Below are 12,961 nucleotides of genomic sequence, written 5' to 3'. Positions count from 1 at the left end.
AAATTTTTGCGATCTTGAAGGCGAAGATTTATTTCAAGAGTTAAAAGTTTTGCGAAAACTTTTACCAAAAGCAATAAAGATGGTTTTGATATATTAACTTATTTGAAAAGATTGGATTGCTTTTCGAATACATGTATTGCTTATAGAATATTATTGACAATTGTTGTTACTGTTGCATCTGTTGAAAGAAGTTTTTCAAAATTGAAATTATTAAAATCTTATTTGCAACCAACCATGTTACAAGAAAGATTGAATGTATTAGCTTTGATATCTATTTTGCAAGACTTTTTAGAAAGTATTGATTACGAAAGTTTAATTAGTGAGTTTGCCTATAAAAATGCAAGAAGAAATATTTTTAGATGATTTGTTGCATTTCAAACTTTATACTTGCTATATATATTTTTTCAAGATTTACTTATATGGAGTTGCATGAAGAGGTTAGTGGCTTGGATGATTCTTTGTTGATGACATGAATTTTGATAAAGTTCAAAAGATGCTTTAGAGCTTTATTTATGTTTTTCTTGTCCATTTATGTAATATATATAGGGTAATTAGCGCAAAATGTCCCTACCTTTCAAGGTTATTGTGGAAAACGTCCCTATCATTCATTTTTTGACTTTTTGCCCCTATTTTCACCTTTCTTTGCGCGAACGTCCTTTTCACTGTTTTTTGACAATTTTACCCTCCATTCAAATCAAACAAAAAAAAAAAAAGAAAAAAAATATGAATTGCAACCATAATCCCAAAATTTCAAAAAACTACAAATCATTCACAAATATAGGAGGCCAAATATGAAGTCTCATTCCGACACCTTCCGGCCACCAAAACCACCGGACCAATACACCACCTTGAAGCCCTCGTTGCCCTCTATACAACCCATCCTAGAATCGCCCCTACCTCCATCGGATTTGATCGAAATTTCGTTTCAAAACCATCCGTTCACGTCACACAAAACTGCCGGCAACTCCATCTTCGGCGACTCCCAGCCCAATCCCATCATACTGGTAGACTTCCCTCATCATGGCGCACCTAACCATGGTCACCAAACACCTATTGAACTACCCAATCAATAATTATAGCCACTATTTTCGCACGCAGTCAACATGCAGACTTCAAAAGCTATTTTCGACGACGGTGGTCGATATCTTGATAGCGGACCACCCCATCCAGATGGCAAAGCTATTCCACCTATGGGTCTTTCACAATTTGGTGCAAATCTTGCGATCCACTCCAGTATAGTTCATACGCAAGCGGGTTTAGATTTCCCTTCAATTAAGGCTTTGAAACTACTTCAACCTTCGAATCAACTTGGGGAAATGATTACTTAGTGCCAAACATCGATGGTTATACCGTCAATTCATCCAATTCATCATCCAAGCTCAAAAGCCTGTTTCGACCGTATACAAAAACACGGCTCAATCAATTGACGGGGCTGCAATGCCTAACTCCATCAATTCGTCCAGGGATATTGCAATTCAAGCATAAAAAATAGTGGATGCACACATATATATATATATATATATATATATATATATATCATATTTTTGCAATGAAATAATATTATTGAAATATATATATATTTTTTAAATATGTTTTAGTTACTTGAAAGGGCCATTTTAAAATCTCTTACAGGGCATCTAAAATCTTAAGGCCGGCTCTGTCTGCACCCCTCTCCTTTTGTTGTGTGTAATTCCACGACAATCGTCCCCCAATTTATGGCCTCGTGTATACATATATATCCAGTTTCAACAACCAACCCTTTTTTTTCTTCCTCGGGATTGCCCACCAAATTTACTATCAATGAAACTTCTAAAACCGAAGTATCCAAACCTGCTTTCTTCAACAAGATCAACAATTTCAAGATGATGGCTATGATACCATGATAAACTAATAATACAAAAAAGAGAGGAAAACAAAGGAGTCTAGGGTTACTATATTAATTGAACTAATGAAAATACTAGAAAAGGGAAACTTTAAATAGTCTTACAAGTAGACAAATAAAATGACTAATCTACCCTTAATATTGATTTATTATATTTAACACTTGGTACATGCAATTGAAAATTGTGTATAAAATATAAAGGCTATTATATAATTGTACTATATAGCATAATTCATACGTTATATTTTAAATTTACAAATTATTATAAAATGTTGAAGTTTTATTGTAACGGTCAGTAGTTAAAACTATATATGTTTAAAAAAAAGGGAGATCAAAACTAAAAAATTCGAATGAAGTATATAAAAACTATTCTTGAACAATAATAATATTGCTAGCCCCTTCAAATTGAAACACCAGGTGACATCCAAAAGCTCATTATCCAGAACGGTAAAATTTTCTGGTGGAAATGCTAACAGAAGTTAGTAATCACAAGAAATATAGAAATTAGAAAAGAAGTTGAAATGGCTCTAGTGGCTGAGCTTCCTTGCACGGGTGGTGGAGGGGTGTTGCTGCTAAGGGATGACTTCGAGGGCTGACTGCTTGTCGATCCGGTGGCGGAAGCCCTCACTTATGCAATGGTCATTATAGTTGAGGCAAAAGAAATAAGTCAACTTCAAGTGTGTAGTTTGCTGGACTACTTACTTTGACATTTAGAGCACGATCAGCGTTCCAGTCATCAAAATCTCCCAATGACACCGTGGCCATCGAGTGTCCACTAGTAAAATTAAACACTGCAAGAGAGATTCTCCCATATGAATCGTTATACTTGGGATTCAAACATTTATTCAGTAAACAATAAAACTAAATCTCATTCTTGACACATTTAGCTAGAGTCAAGTAGCACGACTTTGATCGATTCATTTCTATATCTACATTAATGTCTAATACAAATATGTTGATTGGACTGCCTCCCTATTCTTGGCTGGCCCAACCTTAGTAACATTGGGCCTGGCCGGGTTGGTTGATTAAACAGGTTGAATTGGTTTGGAAATTAAAAGCGTTTTTTGAAAACGCGTTTTTCTTTTATAATGCGCAAGTTTTGTGGACCTTACACCTGACACCTTTGTGATTGTTGGATTGTTGATTTTTGGTGGACTGTTAAAAGCCTCGTGCCTCTTCATTTTCACTCTAATCTGAGTGAACGATTCTAGGGTTTTCTTTGTTTTCTCTCTGAGGGTTTCTGGACTCTTCTGTTCTTGTAATTTTCTGAAATCAATCTCTAATCTGATTGATGTTAGGATTGTATTTGGTGTATGATCTGTGAGATTGTAGAAAAATGAGTGTTGTGTTAAAGAGAGGTGATAGAAATCTGAAATTGAAGAAACGACAGTTTCTTCATATATTCTTGTATCGATTCTTTGTGATTCTTAGGGGATTCGAGCCTAATCTACTTTTGTAGATGCTCAACGGGTGAGTATGCCTTTTGGCTGAACATATGGGCCCTTAGGGGCGAAAAATTCTTGTGTTCTTTACGATTCTATAATTCTTTATTGTTTTGCTGCAATCGATTTTTCGTAAAAGAATAATCCTGAGACCAACAAAATATGTGTTTAGTAATTGCAACACGTCATGTTAATCTCATAAGAATTACAAACACAAATACATATTCCATACAAGGAAATCACCAAGAACGTCTCCAGCCATGAATTTATGTTTAGTGGCCCAGCCGGCGTACGACACAAAGCCATCAGGAGGAACAGCCCACCCTAAACTTTCACCTACAATATATGTTTTTGTAGTGGAGACTGATGCTAGTGCGGTGGCTACCACCACTATAACCACCACGAGATAAGCCATTTCTACCGTCTGTGTTTGTATTGTGTGTTAGCCGCCCCTCTAATCAATAATTTACCTTGTATATAGAATGAACAAGGAAATTCTTAGCGAGTGGCTGGACTTTGGGAGTTGTTGAGGGGATTTTTCATCAAGAAACCAAGTGGAAATTCAATTGGAGATCAGCATGAGCAGAAGTCAACACGGCAAGAAGATTTAAAAACTTCTGATAAGCACATTATGCATAAAATATTTAGAATAATGCTACGGAGTTACGTAATGATTTACGTGAAATGTCAAAAAGAGAGTGAAGAATTTTTATTTTTATTTTTTTAAATTTGGCTAAAGAAATTCTAGTCCATTCATATTTCACCATATGAAGTATACGTAAATTATTATGTATACGTAGCATAATTGAAATATTTAAGAGTCACCAGTCTTGAATTTTGATTTAATTTTATACAGTTGATGAATTGGATTCAAGTTTTATTATATGCATAAAACTCAGGTTCATCAGCCAAAAATAAATTCTGGGGCTCCCCAGAATCCAGAAAAAATTTCTATAGAGCTGGAGGGCGCTTGGAAAAAGTTTTCCATGGCTTGATCAGATTAATATATATATACAAAATAAGAATTGGGAGACTGTGAAAAACAGTCCCACGTTGGTTAGAACTTAGACACGAGGTAGATGATGGGCTTATTGGGGATTGGACTACTCCAACTAATAACACGGAACCTCAAAAATAAGCTTATGAGAAACATTTTAATGATCTAGTGACTCGCACCAAATAAATCAAATTGAAGAGGAGACACAGGAATGATCCATCACCTCGTGTAACAGTTTGTTTTCTCTGTATTTTAAAATATTGTAACATGAAGCCATTGCAGAGAAAGCAAAATTGGTTTGGTTTCTCGAATCTTTGAAAAAATATATTCACAATCTTGAAAGAGATATCATTCTTATTAATATCTAGAATTATGCTACAAGTACGCCGACAGTCCCATCACAAGAGGGGGGCCCGTGAATTTTTAATTGGACTCAAGCCCATCTCTCTTGTGAGGGTGATGTACACCGAGTTGTCATCAAAATCCTAATATCTATGCATAATATCATGTGTTTGTTATTATTGTTTAAAGTAATTGTTACTTGATGAGTTACATGTATCGTCCAACGAAGAATAAAATTCAATCGAGGGTAATAGTATTTAATAAATTCAAAGTGAGTAAACAAAAGAGATTTTTGGTTTGTAATTATTGTAAGTGTGTATTTAATTGACATGAAAAATATCACATAGAAAAGAAAATATTTTCCTTGTTTTGAGGAAAAGAAAAAACTACTCCCCCCAAAAAATATTTTTCTTAAAAACAAGGAAAATTAAGCATATTTTCAAAAATTGAAAAATATTTTCAATGGAAAAAATAACAATTAAACACTCCAAAGTATGAATTTGGATGGAAAACTGTATTTTCCATAGAAAATAAATTCAATCAAACACATCCCAAGTAAATCTACTAAAGCTTGTAAAATTCGAGTTTCGTATGTGTATGGAATGAGTGTATTGAATTACGAATTCACCTATTATTATCTATTCCAATTTTCAATCACGTAGTTAGTTTCATTCATACATTATTGACAATCGATAATTCTATTGTAATTAATTTTCTTTTCAAAAACAAATTAAATCTATTTTATTCACGACCTAAATTTATTCCTAACCCAAATTCGAATAAATAGAATGCATTCAATTTCACGATTATCTCAAAAATTGAACACGTGATAAACATTATTCCTAACATTTATTGCACATGTGTTAATTAAACAGTGTTTTAGACCTATTGTGAGCCTTGCAACACTATAACAAACCACCATATATTCAATTGACAATCAAGCAATCAAATAATAAAATTAAATATGCAAGATTAATTAAGAATTGCAAAAATTTAACTAAACTACTTATCTTGAATTAAAAATAAATACTAGAAGGTTTCATCTTCATCCAATTTATGAAAAGAATTAGCCTAATATGTTATCTAATAAATCACACAAAAAGATTTGGAAAAACATCACTTGGAATTGAAAATGATGATTGGAAAGTAAAAAATCAATCTCTTCTTCGCAAATCTTTAACCCTAACTTCGAATCTTCAATCTCTTGTGTAAATTGCTTTTGAATTTTGTGGTAGCCTCTTTCTTGTAGTGAAGATAAGTGTAATACGTGGTTCTCCCATTCCAGCCGTCCTTGTAGGTTGAATTTGATTTTTATAAGAGTTTGGATCAAAAGAAGACAATGGATCGTCAGGCTTAGGAATGGCCCCCCATGCGTGCCATATTTTTCACTACGTGCACTTCGTAGTCAGTTGTTACTCTCGGTAAATGGCAAACATGGTGCCACAAACGTGAGAACACAAGCCTACTATCGTTGTAGAATTTTCCCTTTTATTGCATTTGGTCTCTCAAGTTTTTTCTTCATTTCTTCCAGCCCCCCTTTTGATATCTTCTTGATCCTTCATCTTTCAATTCTATCTAATTGACTCCACTCCTTTTCCAATCATCGATATTGGGCCCGAATCAACTACTAGCACTTTGCGATTTAGTCCTCAATCTTTGGATTCAGTCCATTTTGGCCAATTTTTCACTTTTTGTCCACTTCCATCATTTTTCATCTAGAAGCACTTAACAAACGAAATATATACAAAATTAAACCTCAATTCATTTATAATATCAATAATTATTCTAGTTTAACGACTGAGATAAGGATACAAAATACACTTATCAGTAATAAAATTGCTAAAAAGTTAATTATCACAAGAGACAGAGATAAAAAAAAAAAAGTAATAACGGCTACGATGGACGAGCAGCCTTTCACTGGTGGTGGCTCGGGAGAATGATTGGTGATCGTAGATCCTGCGAAGGGATGCTGTGACCATCTAACTGTTGCCTTTGGATGAAACGGTCACTCATGAGGCACATGAAATAATTTTCACAAGATTTAAGTGTAGTTTGTCGGACTATTTCTTGTAACACCGATTACATGATGAATGTACTTGGGCCGCGAACAACCTGCCTTTGAAGGTGGGTCAATACACTGTACCTCCATTAATGGGTTGGTCCTTGGATGGGCTTTTACGGCATTGATTCTATGATTTTCGGAACCTGAGGTGAATTTCATAAATTAGACACAAAAATTGTAGTATGCATGCAAAATCACTACTAAAAAACAGCTTTTCACTTATATGCATCCGTTGTTAATTAGAAACGGATTATCCGTTGGTAAAAGTTATTCACTTTTAGCTACGATAGTCAGCAATGAATTTTTCGTTGGTAACGATAATATCTCTTTACCAACGGATATTCCGTGCCTCATGTAACTGTTTAACATTTGGATCTTTCACCTATGGAATATCCATAGGTGACGTACCAAATGCATCCGTTGGTAATTAGAAACGAATTATCTGTCGGTTAATTCACTTATAACTACAATAATCAGCAATGAAATTTTCATTGGTAATGATGATATCTCTTTACCAACGAATATTCTTTGCTTCATGCAATCGTTTAACATTTGGACCTTTCACCTATGGATATTCCATTGGTAATTAGAAACAGATTATCCGATGATAAAAGTAATTCACTTATCCTACATCGAAAGTTCACAACAAAATCGTCGGAGTTGCCCTCTATAAATTAATTTGTGGTCCACTATAAATTAATTTGTGGTCCAATAAATGATTAAACGATATTTTGGCCTTTCAATTCGGTTGCCTAAAAGTTAAAAAAAAAATTAGAATTATTAAATAAATAATAATAACAATAATAAAAAAATAAATAATTTTTTTTATCATGCCTCACATCTATGCGACTATTTACAACATTGATTTTTACTAATTGTAATGGTAGATATTTACTAACAGAAAGTCGATTGGTATTGGTTAAGATTTTTACCAATAAAAATTTCGTTGGTAAAAGATCCACACTTTACCAACGAAAAATTCGTTGGTAAAATGTTTATTTTTTACCTACAGCAAGATTCATTGGAAACTATCAGAGACCCTCAAATTAGCAGAGAATTTGCAGTTGCAAATATTTCATTGGTAAAGAGTAATAGCAACGAATATCGAGATTTCAAGAATGGAAAATCCATACCTAAAGCCATGTTTTTTAGTAATGAATTTTTAAGTGTATTATGAAGCAAATAATTAACTTGTTAATTTAAAATTGAATAAAAAAAATAAAAAAGATTGGGTTGTACAAAAGATTTATACTATAATCAAGTAACAAATTGAACAATGTTTCAAACAATCAGTTAAATAATATTCATCTAGCGATTTTAGAGGCAAAAAAATTAATTAAATATGAATGATTTACCCGTTCAACCATTTTTTCTCAGTTGATAACCTTTCAAATTTAACAAAATCCAAATATCTCTTTATATTGTTTAAATTCAAATCGAATCTTAGAGAAGATAGACTTGGTTATTTTTAAAAAGGAAATATTCAACTCTAAAAGATTTTTTAGCTGATTGATTTACCTTATCACTACTGCTTTTGTCAAATTGATTCTTTCTTCAAATTATATGTTTTTATCAAAATACAACTTTAATTCATATTTTACTTGCCTCTTTTGTCAATTTATCCATGACAATAACAAATTCATTTTCTATATAATTTCCAAGAATGAAACTATTCATTGTAAGAGGTCGGTAGCACCATAAACATATTTTCTATTTGAACAAGTTTACTCATAATATTGATTGCATGCAACAATTTGGACCAGATTATCATGACAAACAAGAATTCAAAATTCTGAAGTTCATATATTGTTAAGTACTTGACTTCACTCTTTATTTTAGGATCTTCTTTGATATGTCAAGTCAAGTAAAACATTTCTTACTTTAAACAAATAAATTGAATACTACCTATGTGATGAACAAGTTGAGTAAAATTGAGAAATCATTGCATCATGAGTTTGAGAAATCCTAAGTCGTTTATCCCCCTTCTGTTGCATTTCGAATGAGCGTAATTTAGAAATGATTTTTTCACAATGAAAAAATATTATTGAACCTTATTTATAAGTGGAATGGAATGGATCTAATTTATCAAATTTTTAATAAAAAAAATTTAAAAACAAAGAAGAATGAAAGAGGCTAAAATCTAAGGCTCTCTAATGTTGGGCATGAGACATAGGCCTTACTCGTTTCTATGCAAAATCAACCTTGGATTTTTAACGAGTTGACTAGCCGCCAATTTGCACGGCACATTCTTTGCCATATTTATCATATTGGTATGCTGTATGTACATTATCACTTACATATTTATTTACTAATAAATGAAGTGACATTGAAAAGATAGTCTCATCAACCTTCACTTTTTTTTTTGACACTTCATCAAGTTATAAAAAATTATGTAAATGGTGATGTACAACATACATTTTGCTTTACCCTATTAGTAATCATGTGCCACATCAATCAGCCTTTTAACTGGCATATTAAAATATTAAAAAATGAAAAAGGGCAAAATTATCTTTGTATATATTACTCTTAATTAAAATATTTAAAAATTAAAATTAAACTTAAAAAAATCTAAAAAGAAAAGAATTTAAAAAAATATCATTCTTCCGCCGATGGCCACAACCGAGATCATTGCCACCACGCCACCACCATCGCCTTCGTTTTAGGAAACATTTATATTTTCAACAGATTTTTGAAAATAAATTTTTAATTGAGACTACTATTGAAAGATTAGAAATATCTTCTTGGATATTTGATTATTAAAAAGACACTTCAACGACCATCACTGAGTTAGAAATTTAACGAGTTTAAAAGATAAAATATGACAAAGTATATTCACGATTTGACTAATTTAGTAAAAAGTCGAAAACAAGTATATAAATCAATCAATATGAAAATGTTGATGAGCTTCCCTAGTAGACACAACTAATTCGATAAATAAGTCGCTTTGAGATAATAGAGCTCGAGTTTATTATGTAATCTCTATGGAAAGTTCTTAGTGCTGTACATTTTTACAGCCCCCTCATGATAGTCCCTCTCATGTGAGGGGGCGGTACCCCTTGCTATACACTCGTGTACAGCAAGCATAGCCCAATCTCTATTCAGAAACGAAAGGCTAGTCCAAGGGTTGGTCTACCTCTACCGGCAAATCAATCCTAACCATGAAATAGATTGATGTATCGTACTTTGTTCGTGTTAAATTCAGGATAAACTAAAAAAAAAGGTTGAACCCCAACCTTAAGGGCCCCCACCGACCCTGCCCTGGGCCATCGTGGAGGAGGTAAATCGCAGGATGTGCCTCCCAGGAGCCAGGGTGGAGAGCACATGGATAGGCCAAGGCTGTTAACCCATATGGTAACTCCCGCTTGCAACAAAGCCAATTCCACCTTGCGGGAAATCGAACTCTGCACACTGCCGCGCTGAGCCCTATCCGCCCTCCCCTCTGCCACTGGGAAATATGCCCTGGGGGCTTCAGGATAAACTATATCTTATTGTATGATGTCGAACAAGGACTTCTCTTTTTATCACGTCCCGTGCGGCTTGCACGACAATTCCACAATGTAAGGGCTTCTTTTTCATTACTTCACGTGCTCGTCAGGTGGTATTCACGTGAAAGTAGGACCAAAAATTGTTTCTTGGATAAAACCCTAGTTGTCTCCCAGTAAGAAGACTGATTTTCCTCTTATGGAAGGAATGATTTTCCTCTCATGTCAAGAGGCCCCTATATGCATAAAACCAACCACCTAAAACATTATCTGAAACGAATAATGTGCATGTTTTGGCCGTGCTTAAAATATCTACTTATAAGTAAATGTGTATGTTGAAATAAATAATTTTTTAATGAATCAAAATAAAAAAATAATTAAATCACGGACTTTGGAACTAATCTTTGTATTGCTGTCCGGTAAGAAACCCTTTTCCTTAAAAAAAAGATAAAAAATAAAAAATAAAAAATAAAAAAAGAGAGAAAAAAAAAAAGAAAGAAAAGGAAAAAAATTGTGTGCGGGATCAAATGTGAACTCCATCTTCAAGTTAAGAAAATTTTTAGTTGATCTTAGTAAATGCTTCTAAGATTTTTTTTTTTTTAAATTTAAAAATGTGAGTTTTGGAGTAATTAATTTTAGTTTTTTTTTTACGGACATTACACTTATTATTGATGGCTCCGCATCATTAAAACGGGTTAAGTTGTTGATAAGTCTAAATTTCTACAGTTTTTCATGTTGGAAATTAAGTTGAGAACACCGCATTGGTAAGTTTTCTTGAAGTGCATTCCTCATTAAATAAAAATAAAAATAAAAATTTATTACAATTTATTAGACGAATTAAATTGTTCGTTAGAGTTTAAAAGACTCTGATAATATGTCGGATTTAAAATTTCATCTTAAAATATCAGCCTTATTAAGAAAATTATCAAAATACTTAACTTTTCTAGCCAAACACTTTCATCATGTTTAGGAATTAAGTACTAAAGAGACGGTTTTAACCGTCGCCAGTTATATTTAACACATTAAGCATCAATTTTCTTTAATAGGAATTTTTTTAATAATAATTCTATAAAATATTTTACCGTACTACTTTGTTCTCAGATTTTGACAAGAACCAAAAAACATATATGAATATCCATTCAGTTAAACCAGATTTGTATTGACTGGGCGTATTGTTCAAGTCAACGACCAGGTTAGGTTTAAAAATCGATAATTGGAAAGTCAAATTTTTCTTGAAAGAGAGCCGATTTTTCAATATTTTTTCCATAAATTTTTCCGAAAGTTGAGCCATACAACATTGTTGCACAGTAGTCCTCCGATCCGAGACGAGTAGGTGAAGTATATCTCATATCTAAGGTAGATAATTGCCGATTCTATGTTACTCAACTTTTTTCAATTTTCCAATTTTCTTTTAAAATAATATTTAGCTTCTATGGACATGTGACAATAGCACCTTGTAATGTAACGATGCCCCTCCAATTTTCAATGGGGTCATCCAATTTCGATAAAAACAATTTGGAAATACCATACTATCCAAATCCAAATGTTCAGCTAATAAGAGGTTGAAAAAAGAACGTCAAAAGAAAAATCAAAGTTTTTCATGTTGGAAATTAAGTTGAGAACACCGCATTGGTAAGTTTTCTTGAAGTGCATTCCTCATTAAATAAAAATAAAAATAAAAATTTATTACAATTTATTAGACGAATTAAATTGTTCGTTAGAGTTTAAAAGACTCTGATAATATGTCGGATTTAAAATTTCATCTTAAAATATCAGCCTTATTAAGAAAATTATCAAAATACTTAACTTTTCTAGCCAAACACTTTCATCATGTGTAGGAATTAAGTACTAAAGAGACGGTTTTAACCGTCGCCAGTTATATTTAACACATTAAGCATCGATTTTCTTTAATAGGAATTTTTTTAATAATAATTCTATAAAATATTTTACCGTACTACTTTGTTCTCAGATTTTGACATGAACCAAAAAACATTTAAGGATATATGAATATCCATTCAGTTAAACCAGATTTGTATTGACTGGGCGTATTGTTCAAGTCAACGACCAGGTTAGGTTTAAAAATCGATAATTGGAAAGTCAAATTTTTCTTGAAAGAGAGCCGATTTTTCAATATTTTTTCCATAAATTTTTCCGAAAGTTGAGCCATACAACATTGTTGCACAGTAGTCCTCCGATCCGAGACGAGTAGGTGAAGTATATCTCATATCTAAGGTAGATAATTGTCGATTCTATGTTACTCAACTTTTTTCAATTTTCCAACTTTCTTTTAAAATAATATTTAGCTTCTATGGACATGTGACAATAGCACCTTGTAATGTAACAATGCGCCTTCAATTTTCAATGGGGTCATCCAATTTCGATAAAAACAATTTGGAAATACCATACTATCCAAATACAAATGTTCAGCTAATAAGAGGTTGAAAAAAGAACGTCAAAAGAAAAATCAACTACTTATGATAGAAAAATTTACCTAAAAATAACATTTAAAGTTTGTTTGGCTAAATTTTAAAAATCAGTTTTAAACTATTTTACTTCTATTTAAGGCTTAACCATGCTTAAAAATCAGAATTAATATAATAAATAATGAAGTTCAGAGTGAGAAATTATGCAAATTTGTTTGGAATAGAGATAACTCTTTCTTCAGGGACAAAAATTTAGCTGTCCGGAGGTACCCACAAATTTGAGAACCACTGAATATCAGAAAAATGGTGCCCCCCCCCCCCCCCCCCCCCC

Source organism: Olea europaea, unplaced genomic scaffold (genome assembly GCF_002742605.1).
Source record: "Olea europaea var. sylvestris unplaced genomic scaffold, O_europaea_v1 scaffold1805, whole genome shotgun sequence".
Lineage (NCBI taxonomy): Eukaryota > Viridiplantae > Streptophyta > Magnoliopsida > Lamiales > Oleaceae > Olea > Olea europaea.
This window is presented reverse-complemented; position numbering follows the sequence as displayed.